Source organism: Littorina saxatilis, linkage group LG1 (genome assembly GCF_037325665.1).
Source record: "Littorina saxatilis isolate snail1 linkage group LG1, US_GU_Lsax_2.0, whole genome shotgun sequence".
Classification (NCBI taxonomy): Eukaryota; Metazoa; Mollusca; class Gastropoda; order Littorinimorpha; family Littorinidae; genus Littorina; species Littorina saxatilis.
The window spans coordinates 42,821,417-42,835,582 of NC_090245.1; the positions used below are offsets into that span (position 1 = coordinate 42,821,417).

The following is a 14,166-nucleotide window of genomic DNA, read 5'->3' on the forward strand; positions in this document are numbered from 1 at the left end:
AACCCCCCCCCCCCCCCCCTCTTAACCATGCTGTGATCCGCCCCTGTTTCTTGTGTGTGTGTGTGCGTTTCGATATCAGTAACTCATCGTCAATTGTGGAAAGTCATAATAAGCCTGGACACATTAAATTTGCCGCCACACCAAATACGAATTGTGATGTTCAGGAATGAGCCTATGTCCGAAAATGGAATTTCTTAGCCTATGGTTACAAATAAATGTCTAACCAATGGCTAAAAGCCATTTAGCCACAGGCATATTAATGCATTCGGCCTTGGACTAAACATTCGTTTTGGTGGTAGAGGGCCTCACCACTATTAAAAAAAAAAGAAAAAAGGTCATGCATTCTGTACAGTATTCAACATTCAACAGAACATTCATTCGTCCATTGGCTAATCCGCAATTTGTAGCATTATTTGTGAAGTCTGTAACGCTCCAATTATAGACATGGATGCAAACACTCAAGACAAATGGATCAAGTTTAGTCAGCCAATTTTATTTAAATCAATGTTAACTGACAAAACACTTTTTGTGAGCAAAACACCGAATGAACTACAACAGCAAATTTAATAATAATAATAATAATAATGGACATTTATTAATCGCCGTTTCTCACAAGAGCTCACGGCGATTTACATATTAATTTCTGCCGTGTGAGATGGAATTTTTTACACAATATATCACGCATTCACATCGGCCAGCAAACCTCAAGCCTATTAGGGCGAGCATTCACCTTTCACGGCCTTTATTCTAAGTCACACGGGTATTTGGTGGACATTTTTAGCTATGCCTTTTCAATTTTGCCAGGAAAGACCCTTTTGTCAATCGTGGGATCTTTAACGTGCACACCCCAATGTAGTGTACACGAAGGGACCTCGGTTTTTCGTCTCATCCGAAAGACTAGCACTTGAACCCACCACCTAGGTTAGGAAAGGGGGGAGAAAATTGCGGCCTGACCCAGGCCTGAACACGCAACCTCTAGATTCCGAGCGCAAGTGCGTTACCACTCGGCCACCCAGTCCATAATTTGAAACATTAACCAAGCACATTTATGAAAAATGATGAAACTAAAATAACAAATAATCAGCATATTTTACATAAAACGAGCCTAATTTTCACCAAATTGTAATATCTCCACAAGTCATGGGCCAAAATTTACAACAGACATGAGATTATTCAGTAATCCCTTTGGTGAAAATGGTCCATGGAATTCAAACAGTATACGAAAACTAGTGACATTCCTTCTGGTAATTTGTCTTGGAAGAAAACAAAAGCATATACTGCATAAAAGTATATATGTACATGCCTCAGGTATTCAGGACTCAAGAATACTTATTCCTCAGCCCATAAATAGGGTGATACACCATAACATTAACAAACAGAAATTCATATGAAAATATTCGGCACACAGGCATACTTGATACTGGGTTAGTCTTTCTTTCTTTATTTATTTGGTGTTTAACGTCGTTTTCAACCACGAAGGTTATATCGCGACGAGGGAAAGGGGGAGATGGGATAGGGGAAAGGGGGGAGATGGGATAGAGCCACTTGTTAAGTGTTTCTTGTTCACAAAAGCACTAATCAAAAAAATTGCTCCAGGAGCTTGCAACGTAGTACAATATATGACCTTACTGGGAGAATGCAAGTTTCCAGTACAAAGGACTAACATTTCTTACATACTGCTTGACTAAAATCTTTACAAACATTGACTATATTCTATACAAGAACCACTTAACAAGGGTTAAAGGAGAAACAGAATCCGTTAGTCGCCTCATACGACATGCGGGGTGCAGAGAAATAAGGATGTGGAAAAGAAGACTTTTGGTAAGTGAAATAAAGGTGATGGATCCAGTCAGGTAGAAATAAGACAACAAGAAAAGAATTGGAAAACTGCAGGGAATAGTAGGGAGAGTTTTCTTGGAAGGAAATATAGGTGAAAGGACTGGTAAGGCAGAAATAAGACAAAAGAAGAGAAGAAACAGAACCGTTAGTCGCCTCTTACGACATGCAGGGTAGCATCGGGTAAATTCTTTCTAGTCCCAACCAATATGGGACTCCCCCTAACCCACGGGGGGTACTGGGTTAGTCACATGTGCATGCATATCTGACACTTCTTCATGAATTTCACATGCATGTCCGCTGCATTTGTTCCCCAATCATCCGCATATTCACATACCTTTTTAACATACGATAACTATATATACGCTCTTGCAAAAAATATGAACGTGTGATCAATAAAACAAATGTTGTCATGTAATAAACTGACATAGTTTTCCTGGACAAAACGTATTACAATACCATCAACTTAACCAAATACAACTTCTTTTTGTGTTTTTGGCTTTCAAATAAAAAATGGCCAGTTTTCTAACATGTGCAGCTGCGCAGGGTTCTGTGACTGTACAATTGTGTTGACAATCGAAACATACATGGTATCCTGTATTATTTTGCTGCAATCAACTCTGCACGCAAATCTTCATACGCTAGGCATACAAATACAAAATGCACATCACTTTCAATACATGTTTTACAAAAAGGACAGAAAAATGCCGTAGTTAATTTAGTTTTATCATGGCTGTGCTTATTTGGCTCTGTAACTGCTAATCCCATTCGAAAACTTGCAAGGGTCTTGCGGCTGGACCAATTTTGACATTGCAATCAATTAACCATTGCCTACATGTTTGAACAAATACAGGGATTGACTGAACTCCTGGGTTTTCCCATACAAATCCAAATCTATACAAACCCAGGTGAACATTGGTGGCCCAATTTGTTTAATCCTTTTCATCCAACTTCAAGAGCATATTATACGCTTTTCTTGGTATCCTGTTTTCATTCATTATTGTTATTTTCAACCAATATTGTAACACACACATATAGCAATTTAAAAACATTGAATATCTTCCAGTGTCTCCAAAAACATATCATTCGGAGTACACTCCTGTTTGTGACCAAGTGTAAACATGCTATAGCCTGGTTGATAGTACTAATTATCATTCCAGACGTATCCCTCAATATCTTAGAAAGTCTTCCAAGTTCGGGGAGTCTGCAACTTATCAATGTGTCTTCTTGAGAACAGTCTTTCCCCATACTTTAAAGGCTGACATAGTCCTATTTAATAATTTTAATTACTTCCAGGGCTTTTCCCATCGTTGCGGGGATGTATAAATTAAGCTTCCTGCAAAGTTTTAGGTTTGAAGTCCTTACCAATTACGAGAAATAATTAATTCTTTATAAAGTTTATTGCTATGTTTAGCAACAGTTCTCCAGGACTTAGGCTATTTTTAGACTGTCAACACAGACAGTGCAGCTTCGTCAATCCCCGCGTGAAGGAAATCGCTCACCTTTCTTTCTTAATTTGGTGTTTAACGTCGTTTTCAACCACGAAGGGTTATTTCGCGACGGGGAAAGGGGGAAGATGGGATAGAGCCACTTGTCAATTGTTTCTTGTTCACAAAAGCACTAATCAAAAATTTGCTCCAAGGGCTTGCAACGTAGTACAATATATTACCTAACTGGGAGAATTCAAGTTTCCAGTACAAAGGACTTAACATTTCTTACATACTGCTTGACTAAATTCTGTACAAAAATTGACTATATAATATTCTATACAAGAAACACTTAACAAGGGTAAAAGGAGAAACAAAATCCGTTAGTCGCCTCTTACGACATGGGGAGCATCGGGTAAATTCTTCCCCTAACCCGCGGGGGGTAATCGCTCACCTTCCACGTGCAAACGTAGTGATATTGACACGCCAGATTAGCGCGGTAGTGTATTGTGCTAAGCAGGAAAGCGAGCTTTTCTGTATTCTTGTTAACTTCGCAATTTCCGGAAAACATCCACTTTCACTTTGAGACTGTTCCGTTTACATTCGACACTATCAACACCACTTTGCAATACTGCAATAATTTTTTCTGTGTTCGAAAGCTACAGCCAATCTTTATTATATCCCCTTAGGTACAGTTTTATAACATTATTGGCACATGTAAACAATAGGAATTAATTAATGAACGCTACGTAAAGGGCAGCCTTTAAGAGAAGCGAATCTGAAAATGTCATCGTCTTTCATTTTTCCAATTACCTTTTCAAAAAACTGTTTTAAAAAAAAGTCGGTTTATGAAATAGGGACCCACTTTGTTTACTACTGTTTCTAGCAGAAAAGTGTCAAATGAGGGTTCTCAGAAGTTTTCAAGGCTGGAACCTTTTTGTGCACTTTCGTCAATTTTGTGTGTATATTAGTTCACACACCAAAGCGTGTGAAAAAGTTTCCGACTTGCCGAAACACACAGCCCAAGGACAGATAACTCTAGTTACTGACGAGTTGCAGTTTCAAGATGGCGACGACTCGTGGATCCAAGGTAAGCTTGTCGGCGAAGCAAGTTTCTTTTTTCACTGCCAAAATCTGAGCTACCTCTGGCTCTTCTTTGTGAACTCATTCAAGGTGGGTAGACATTTTTACATTGACTTGTTGGCAAAAAATACAACAATGTTTTTTGCATTTATCTCCGCCCCCACGCCCCCCCCCCCCCCCCCCACCTGACAGTGCCTCTTTGAGTAGAGCAGGAAACTGAACACTTGAATGGTCACTTGAATGGTCACTTGAATGGTCACTTGAAAGGACTTGCTTTGGCTGGCAAAGAGATGATCGGCATCCTGAATCTGCAGAATACAACATCCCACAAAGGTTAGGGTAAGAGTGTGAGACAATATAATCTTACTCACAACAATTGGACAGGAAGAATTATATTCAATAATGCAGTTGTTGCAAGCAAAGTTTGAGTGACATAGAGGGAAAAAACAGAGAGAGAAAGAGAGAGTGAGAGTATATTGCGAAGGTGATGGACACATTAATCATTAACAAGAAGGGCAAAGCCCATACGACTCACATGCTTTACACATTTTTCCTACCAAAATACATGTGACCTTGACCCAAGGTCAAGGTCATCCAAGGTCATGCAACACAAAGCTGTTAATTCAAGACATAGGAAGTACAATGGTGCTTATTGGCTCTTTCTACCATGAGATATGGTCACTTTTAGTGGTTCACTACCTTATTTTGGTCACATTTCATAAGGGTCAAAGTGACCTTGACCTTGATCATATGTGACCAAATGTGTCTCATGATGAAAGCATAACATGTGCCCCACATAATTTTTAAGTTTGAAACAGTTATCTTCCATAGTTCAGGGTCAAGGTCACTTCAAATATGTATACAATCCAACTTTGAAGAGCTCCTGTGACCTTGACCTTGAAGCAAGGTAAACCAAACTGGTATCAAAAGATGGGGCTTACTTTGCCCTATATATCATATATAGGTGAGGTATTGAATCTCAAAAACTTCAGAGAAAATGGGAAAAATGGGAAAAATAGCTGTTTTTTTAGGCAACATTTATGGCCCCTGCGACCTTGACCTTGAAGCAAGGTCAAGATGCTATGTATGTTTTTTGGGGCCTTGTCATCATACACCATCTTGCCAAATTTGGTACTGATAGACTGAATAGTGTCCAAGAAATATCCAACGTTAAAGTTTTCCGGACGGAGGGACGGACGTCCGAACGGACGGACGGACGGACGGACGACTCGGGTGAGTACATAGACTCACTTTTGCTTCGCATGTGAGTCAAAAACACACACACACACACACACACATAACATTATTTATTAGTATATAGACCTTGGGAAATAGAGACACAGAGGAAATTAGACCTCAGGGAACAGAGATCTGGGGGATGGCTAACCTGAGGAACAGACCTGGGGAACACAGACCTGAAGAACACACCAGGGGAACACAGACTTGGGGGACACAGACCTGGGGAACAGACCTGGGGAAACACAGACCTGAGGAACAGACCTGGTGGAACACAGACCTGAGAAACATAACTGGGGGACACAGACCTGGGGGATCACAGACCTGGGGAACACATACCTTGGGGAGCAGACCTGGGGAACACAGACCTGAGAAACAGATCTTGTGGAACACAGACATAGGGAAACAGACCTGGGGAACACAGACCTGAGAAACAGACCTGGGGGAACAGACCTGGGAAACACAGACTTGGGGGAACACAGACCTGAGGAACAAACCTGGGGGAACACAGACTTGGGAGAACACAGACCTGAGGAACAGACCTGGGAGAACACAGACCTGGGGAAACACAGACTTGGGGAAACACAGACCTGCGGGAACACAGACCTGGGGGAACACAGACCTGAGGAACAGACCTGGGGGAACACAGACTTGAGGAACACACCTGGGGAAACACAGACTTGGGGGAACACAGACCTGAGGAACAGACCTGGGGAAACACAGACCTGAGGAACAGACCTGGGGGAACACAGACCTGCCTACCCCCAAAATTACAAGGTGTAATGAGTCAAGCCAAAAAGAGTAATCTGTTGGAAGAGAGTGTATTCAGGTTCCATTCGGCAATCATTTCGCACATTGTCACTAAGTCTTCTGCTCGGATAATTTCTCCTTCCAGTTTTGTTACTGTATCACTCAACTTCCTGATAAAGAAACAGGTAATTTGAACGTCTATGAGCTCTCTGTACTGCATCCTTGTGATCATTTGTCCCGATGTGCTATCAGGGCCTAGCATTGGAAAAAGTGAGTTCAGCTTACAAAGGCGGGGGTCTGGCCCCTGGTGGGGAAAAAAAAAAGAAGAAATATAAATATATATAGTGGTGAAATAGAAAAAAAACTCATAGAAAATTTGAAAAATAAATTGAGATTTTTTTACCTAAAATGACCCCCCCCCCCCCCCCCCCCAGAAGATTGAGCAACTAAATTATGCCTTCACCAACAAGCAAAACACAGACAGAAAACAAGAAAACTGACAATCTTGTGTTATTTGGCCTGAAAGTGCCATTCCCACTTCCAGGAATACCTAGATTCTTTGTCACTGAATGGCTGACCACGTTCAACAATGTCGCTTCGAGACATTATTTCAAGTCTAGAGCCACAAAACACCGGCACAAAGCATGGTCGCGCGATGCCACAGGAAGTGCGTGCTCAAGCAAACTGTCAAACCGATTGAGAATTGAACCGAACAGCGCACAAAACGAAAGCTGGGACTGTTTGGGTTTACCGTTTGGGAATAACAGGTTTTTGCATTTCGGAGTACACCAAATCGAGTTCCGCGTACTGGAGATGTTATTTCGGCGTAAAGTAAGCCGAACAGCTTACAATGCTAGGCCCTGGCTATGCACAGTCATATTTTCCAATGTGTGCACACGAAAAGTCACAGTGGCAAAGGGAACACAAGACGTGCTTTGGTCCTTTTGATTAAGGTCCTAGGCATGGCCACGATTTCATTTAGCTAGCTGCCTTTGTATTTCTGTTGAATGCCCGAGTTGCCCAGTAGAGTCCATGCAGCACTGTATGCTGATGACCTTGTTCTCTGGTGCACTGAGGAGCATGCAACAACTGCGACCTACAGGATGCAACTTGCCCTCGAGAAAGTTGCAGCTTGGACAGACAACTGGTGTGTAACCATCAACAGAGACAAGACAACAGCTACTCTCTTCACACTCTCCGCCAAAGTACAACCTGGAAGACTGACGTTGGGTGACACGCCACTGAAGTTTGAAGACCAGCAAACTTACCTCGGAGTCACATATGACAAACGCATGACATGGCAACATCACATCATGAATGCGGAAGCAAAAGCCAGAAGAAAACTGAACATCATGAGGAAACTGGCAGGATCACAATGGGGCGCAAACGAAAAGATCCTCAAGACAGTGTACCAGGGGACCGTACGACCTCACCTTGAGTACGGATCTAGCTCTTGGATGACAGCAGCCAAGACGCACCTTCAAACCCTAGAGATAGTCCAAAATCAAGCGATGAGAATCATCACAGGCGCTATGAAGACAACCCCAATAGACAAGATGCAACAGGTGACCGGCATACCTCCACTCAGCAAGAGAAGAGAATGCAAAGCGATGGTACAAGACATCAAGTACCAGTGCATTCCAGACCACCAAATGAATGCAAGGATAAAGCAGCTCTCTTCTGGCAGGCTAAAGAGATCAAGCTTTGCAACTGAGACACGGGCCCTGAAGAGAGAACACCAAGCAAAGATGCCTGAACTGGTTCACCCATCACACTTCTCCCTTGAAGAACCACCCTGGAAAAACAACCTTGAAAACGTGTCCATCCAGACCACAGTTCCTCATCTCACAACAAAAGATGAACAGAGCGATGTGCAGAAGAAAGCCAGGTGACACTTGCCATGCTCGACGAAATATACCCCAAGAAGCATGGATGCGGGTCTTTACAGATGGGTCCGCCACAGATGCCGTCAAGAGAGGAGGAGCTGGTGTCTACATCCAACACCCCAGTGGAGAGTGGCAAGCAGAGGCTATACCAACTGGCCTCCATTGCACCAACTACAGAGCAGAGGTAGAAGCGCTTATCCACGCAGCCAATACCATCAGCAGCAAGGTCAATCCCGACACCCAAGTTGTCTTCCTGACTGATGCCTTGTCTGTGCTGCAAGCAGTCAACAACAACAAACTGCCTCAGCTTACAACGACACTTCATAACATCACTTGTCTGAAGACTGTATTCGACAAGCGCTTAGAACTGTACCCACGGAATACGCGCTATATAAGCTTCATATTGATTGATATTGCAGTGGGTCCCCTAACACTGCGGGATAGAGGGGAACGAACAAGCGGATAAAATGGCCAAACTGGGTGCGGAGGACGAACAAGAAGAAAACCCAGTGAGCTCCACAGAGATGAAAACCGTCATAAAGTCTCTGCTTAAACCCCCCCCCCCCCCCCCCCAACGCACGACAGCAACCACCAACTGTCAAGACCTGAACAGGTAGTCATTTTTCGCCTGAGAACAGGGCACAACAGAATGCAACAACACCTGCACAAAAAACTGCGAGCCGTGCCCTCCCCCATGTGTCCCTGTGGGGACGCAGAGCAGGATGCAGCCCACATCCTGCAGGACTGCAGGAATCTCCAGCCCCTGAGGAGAGAGATCTGGACCAGGCCGGTGCCCCTTCATGAGAAGCTGCATGGACCTGTGGAGGCTCTTCATAAGACCACCAGCTTCATTACCAGAGCTGGACTCCACGTTTAGCATTGGCGAACGACAAGAAGAAGAAGACAGACCTGGGAAACACAGACCTGGGGGGACACAGACCTGAGAAACAGACCTTGGGGAACACAGACATAGGGAAACAGACCTGGGGGAACAGACCTGGGTAAACACAGACTTGGGGGAACACAGACCTGAGGAACAAACCTGGGGGAACACAGACTTGGGAGAACACAGACCTGAGGAACAGACCTGGGGGAACACAGACCTGAGGAAACACAGACCTGGGGAAACACAGACCTGGGGGAACAGACCCGAGGAACACAGACCTGGGGGAACACAGACCTGGGGGAACACAGACCTGAGGAACAGACCTGGGGGAACACAGACTTGAGGAACAGGCCTGGGGAAACACAGACTTGGGGAAACACAGACTTGGGGGAACACAGACCTGAGGAAACACAGACCTGGGGGAACACAGACCTGCCTACCCCCAAAATTACAAGGTGTAATGAGTCAAGCCAAAAAGAGTAATCTGTTGGAAGAAAGTGTAATCAGGTTCCATTCGGCAATCATTTTGCACATTGACACTAAGTCTTCTGCTCGGATAATTTCTCCCTCCAGTTTTGTTACTGTATCACTCAACTTCCTGATAAAGAAACAGGTAATTTGAACGTCTTTTTGTTTCTATGAGCTCTCTGTACTGCATCCTTGTGATAATCTGTCCCGATGTGCTATGCACAGTCATATTTTCCAATGTGTGCACACGAAAAGTCACTGTGGCAAAGGGAACACAAGACGTGCTTTGGTCCTTTTGATTAAGGTCCTAGGCTTGGCCACGATTTCATTTAGCTGCCTTTGTATTTCTGTTGAATGGCTGTCTTCTTTCTCACAGCAATCCTTTTACCACCACTGTGACAAGCTTCCTCGTCAGATTCGTCTGTCTCGTGGGGACTCAGATTTTCCACGCGTCGCTAATTCATTGTAATGCGAACGGCAGCGTCTATCTTGTTTGTGGCTGAACAGGCCGGAAATGACCGGATATTGCCTAAATGATCTCGCGCAGGCGCAAACTCAAGCTCTGCGAAAGCAACTATACTGATCGGATTTACTTCGAGATAAGATGCAAAAAATCATACTTTTGGATTCTTAAAAATCGTACTTCCATTCTGGAAAGCATGGTGGCGTAGTTTGGGTTAACATTCGTAGTAAGTTACGCCCAAATCGTAAGGGTAGGCAGGTCTGGGAACACAGACCTGAGGAACAGACCTGGGGGAACACAGACCTGGGGGAACACAGACCTGGGGAAACACAGACCTGGGGGAAACAGACCTTAGAAACGGACCTGGAGAAACATAGACCTGGGGAAACACAGACCTGGGTAATGATGAAGCTGAATCCAGACACAAACAGACAATGAAGATAAGGCTAACCTAGATGGCGGTGGTGAGTATGAAGAATCGGTGAAGACTCGAACGGCCTCTTTACTCTCTTCCTCTTTCGACCTCGGCTTTCATGCCTCTCTGCTGACCCTTGGGCTATCCTGGTTTCATGGTCCTCTCTGGCACTGTGTGACACCCTGTTGAAAAACAAAAGGTTCAAGTAGTGGAGAGCCAGAACTGTCAATATTAATGCTGAGAGGAAAATTCAGCTGACAAGAATGCAAACAGACTAGATCCAAGTCATTCCAACATCATGGACAGCCTGGTTAAAGTATGAAACATGGTTTTGGAGGTGACCGCACATTAAAGTTTTAGGTTTCCCCGGTGTGCAGGGACAGCCAGACGGACGGACAGTCAGATGGACAGACAACCCGTCAGATAGACAGACAAATGGACAGACAGCCAGTCATATAGACAGACAGCAGACGGACAACCAGCCAGACGGACGGTCAGATGGACAGTCAGATGGACAGACAGCCAGACGGACAATCAAATTGAGGGACAGATGAAGGGATAACATGTGTAGGCAGTCATAGTCAGATGGAAACAAAGCAATATAGGCACTATCTAACATGTCAGAACAAAATCTAAACCAAGTCCTTGCTTTATCTTAAAATGATACAGACCCAGTTTTCTCCAAGTGTGAAAGGCAAGCATGGTTTACTCTTGGTCACAAACAAGAGCGTGAGCTTTCAGCCCAAGGTCACTATGGGAGCAGGTCTGTTTCCCCTGGTTAATGTTGTGCAGGGCTTTGTTTCCTGGGCCTGGAGGGAACATACACCCAGGGAATTTAGAACTAGGGAACTGAGACCAGAGAAAACATAATCATGGTGGAAAATATAAACCTCAGGGAACAGAGACCTGGGCAAACATATACCTGAAGGAACATAGACCTAAGAGAACATAGACTTGAAGGAACATAGACCTGGGGGAACATGGACCTGGGGAACATGGACATGGGTAATCGTGTAAGTGATCCCGGACAGAAAAGACAATGAAGATAAGACTAACCTAGATGGTGGTGGTGAGTATGAAGAATCGGATGAAGACTCGAACGGCCTCTTTTTTCTCCTTTCGTCCTCGGCTCTCACGCCTCTCTGCTGACGCTTTGGGTACCCTGGTTTGATGGTCCTCTCTGGCACTGTGTGACAACCTGTTGAAAAAAAGGTTCAAGTAGTGGAGATATAGAACTGTCAATATTAATGTTGAGGAAAATTCTGCTGACAAGAATGCAAACAGACTAGATCCAAGTCATTCCAACATCATGGACAGTCTGTTGAGGTATGAAATAAATTATAGTTTTGGAGGTGACCTCACGTTAAAGTTGTATTTTTCCCCGGCGTGCACGGACAGCCAGACGGACAACCTGATGGAGGGACAGATGAACGGATGACATTTAGGCAGTCATAGTCAGCTAGAAACAAAGCAATACGAGGGGGACTCATTATATTTTGGAACCTGGGCAAACTAATGAAGTCACTACTTTGCCTTTTTCATTACATCAAAGACCAGTTTGGGGAAAACTTGTGACAACAAAAATTACTTGATTCCGTGCAATAGTTTTCATTCTTATGAAACGCGCTTTTCGGTGACCTCGGCGATCAACCACAGTCGATCGACTGGGCAGTCGATCGACTGTCAGTCGGTTCACTGCTATCTTATGAAACTGGCCCCTGGGGCCCAGTCGATCGACTGTGGTTGATCGCCGGGTCACCGAAAAGCGCGTTTCATGAGCGAATCACCGTCACCCGCGGACAACCGCAGTCAACCAACTGTACAGTAATCCGAATGGCCAAGTCGAGGGCTAAATTTAGCAACATTACCACTTCCGTTTGCTCATTTGCACGTGGAAATGGCGATGGAAGAAAAAAACTAGTCTCGGCCCGCTAAAAATAACAATGATCGAGACTTTCAGTAATTCCTTCGCGTGACGTCTAACCCTCTTACGCCATAATGTGACGTCTTCAAGACATAACCCTGACTTGTCTCCTGGATTACTCTGCGTCATGATAGATACATTTCGAAGAACAATCACAAGGTTTGGCTCACAATCCAAAAAAGTCAATCAATATGAGGCTTATGTCGCGCGTATTCCGTGGGTACAGTTCTAAGCGCAGGGATTTATTTTAAAAACAAATTTAATTTTTATTTATACAATTTATATTGCGCACATATTCAAGGCGCAGGGATTTATTTATGCCGTTTGAGATGGAATTGTTTTACACAATACATCACGCATTCATATCGGCCAGAGAAAACATAATCAAAGTGTGAGCATTGTCATTGTGTCATTGACTGTGCGGATAATTACATTTATTTTCGGTTTACCGCAGTAAGCCGAACACAGTGTTGGGGGGAGAGCATCACCGTGTTTGGCCGACTTCCGGTGAGATGACCCGCAGTCGGCCGACTGAAATTTTGTTTGTGAAACCCGATAATGTCGGATTACTGTGGTTCTCTCGGACAACTGCAGTTGATCGACTGTGTTTCTGGCTTATGAAACATAGACCTGGGCAAACATATATACCTGAAGGAACATAGACCCAAGGGAACACAGACCACAGGCGGAAGGTATCGTTCACTGGACCACTACTTTCATAGAAAGACTACAAGGTATGACACTCAGCTTCGAGTCTTGCTCCACTAACTTCAAAAAAAAATTATGCAAATAATAATTGCCAATGTCGAGATTCTTTGTAACTTTACAAATGCCAGCTAGGATAAATGAATGTTCTAACTATCTGTACCTTTTATGTTTAGCTGCCTGTCCGCTGCACCGTATTTTGTGCGACCAAACGCGTCTGTCGCCGGCATATCACTTAGATCCCGTGGGAAAGCTGAACAGTTGTAGGTCCGAGGAGTTGGTAGTGCGATGCGCTCATTGGTTAATAACCGGATATTCGATGATTATTTTTGATTTGGCAAACGGTTCTTCACCAAAAACCTAACAAAAACCTAAAGTGAAACTCCCGTGGGTAGCTTCCATTCGCTGCAATATTTACATATGTTTTAGACCAATGAGCACCCGTATGCATATTCGGTGCGGGATGCATGATTTCTTCCCAACTACAGGTAGCGGTTCGCAAACGAACATTCGTCAAAATGATGGTTAAAAACAACTTGCAGCAGACGGCAGCTGAAAATTAAAGATACATGTATGATGTAGTTAAAACAATCATTCAACTGTATTTATTTGACCTTACACAGACTGTTGGAAGAGGCAAACCGCCTTGAACACAAAAATTGTCCGCAGGAAGCGACTCCAAGAACACAGACGACTTGAAGCTGAGTGACATACCTTGTAGTCTTTCTATGAAAGTAGTGGTCCAGTGAACGATACCTTCCGCCTGTGCACAGACCTGGGCAAACATAGACCTGAAGGAACATGGACATGGGTTATCGTGTAAGTGATCCCGGACAGAAAAGACAATGAAGATAAGACTAACCTAGATTGTGGTGGTGAGTATGAAGAATCGGATGAAAACTCATACGGCCTCTTTTGTCCTGGGCTCTCATGCCTCTCTGCTGACGCTTTGAGTACCCTGGTTTCATTGTCCTCTCTGGCACTATGTGACAACCTGTTAAAAAACAAAAGGTTCAAGTAGTGGAGATATAGAACTGTCAATACTAATGCTGAGAGGAAAATTCAGCTGACAAGAATGCAAACAGAC

At 43.9% G+C, this 14,166-nt stretch overlaps 1 long non-coding RNA gene across 3 annotated transcripts; it reads right to left on the reverse strand.

Annotated features, from left to right (window-relative positions):
* Window positions 1-4,531: 4,531 nt before the first annotated feature.
* LOC138970341 (uncharacterized) lies at window positions 4,532-14,055 on the reverse strand. 3 transcript variants are annotated; one of them, XR_011456901.1, is made up of 4 exons: window positions 11,507-11,632; window positions 11,122-11,259; window positions 10,487-10,632; window positions 4,532-4,654 (listed from the first exon to the last, which is right to left on the reverse strand). It is a non-coding gene; the product is annotated as an uncharacterized lncRNA (long non-coding RNA). The 3 variants fall into 3 exon arrangements; XR_011456904.1 differs by lacking the exons at window positions 11,122-11,259; window positions 11,507-11,632 and adding an exon at window positions 13,942-14,055; XR_011456898.1 differs by lacking the exon at window positions 11,122-11,259.
* Window positions 14,056-14,166: the final 111 nt, after the last annotated feature.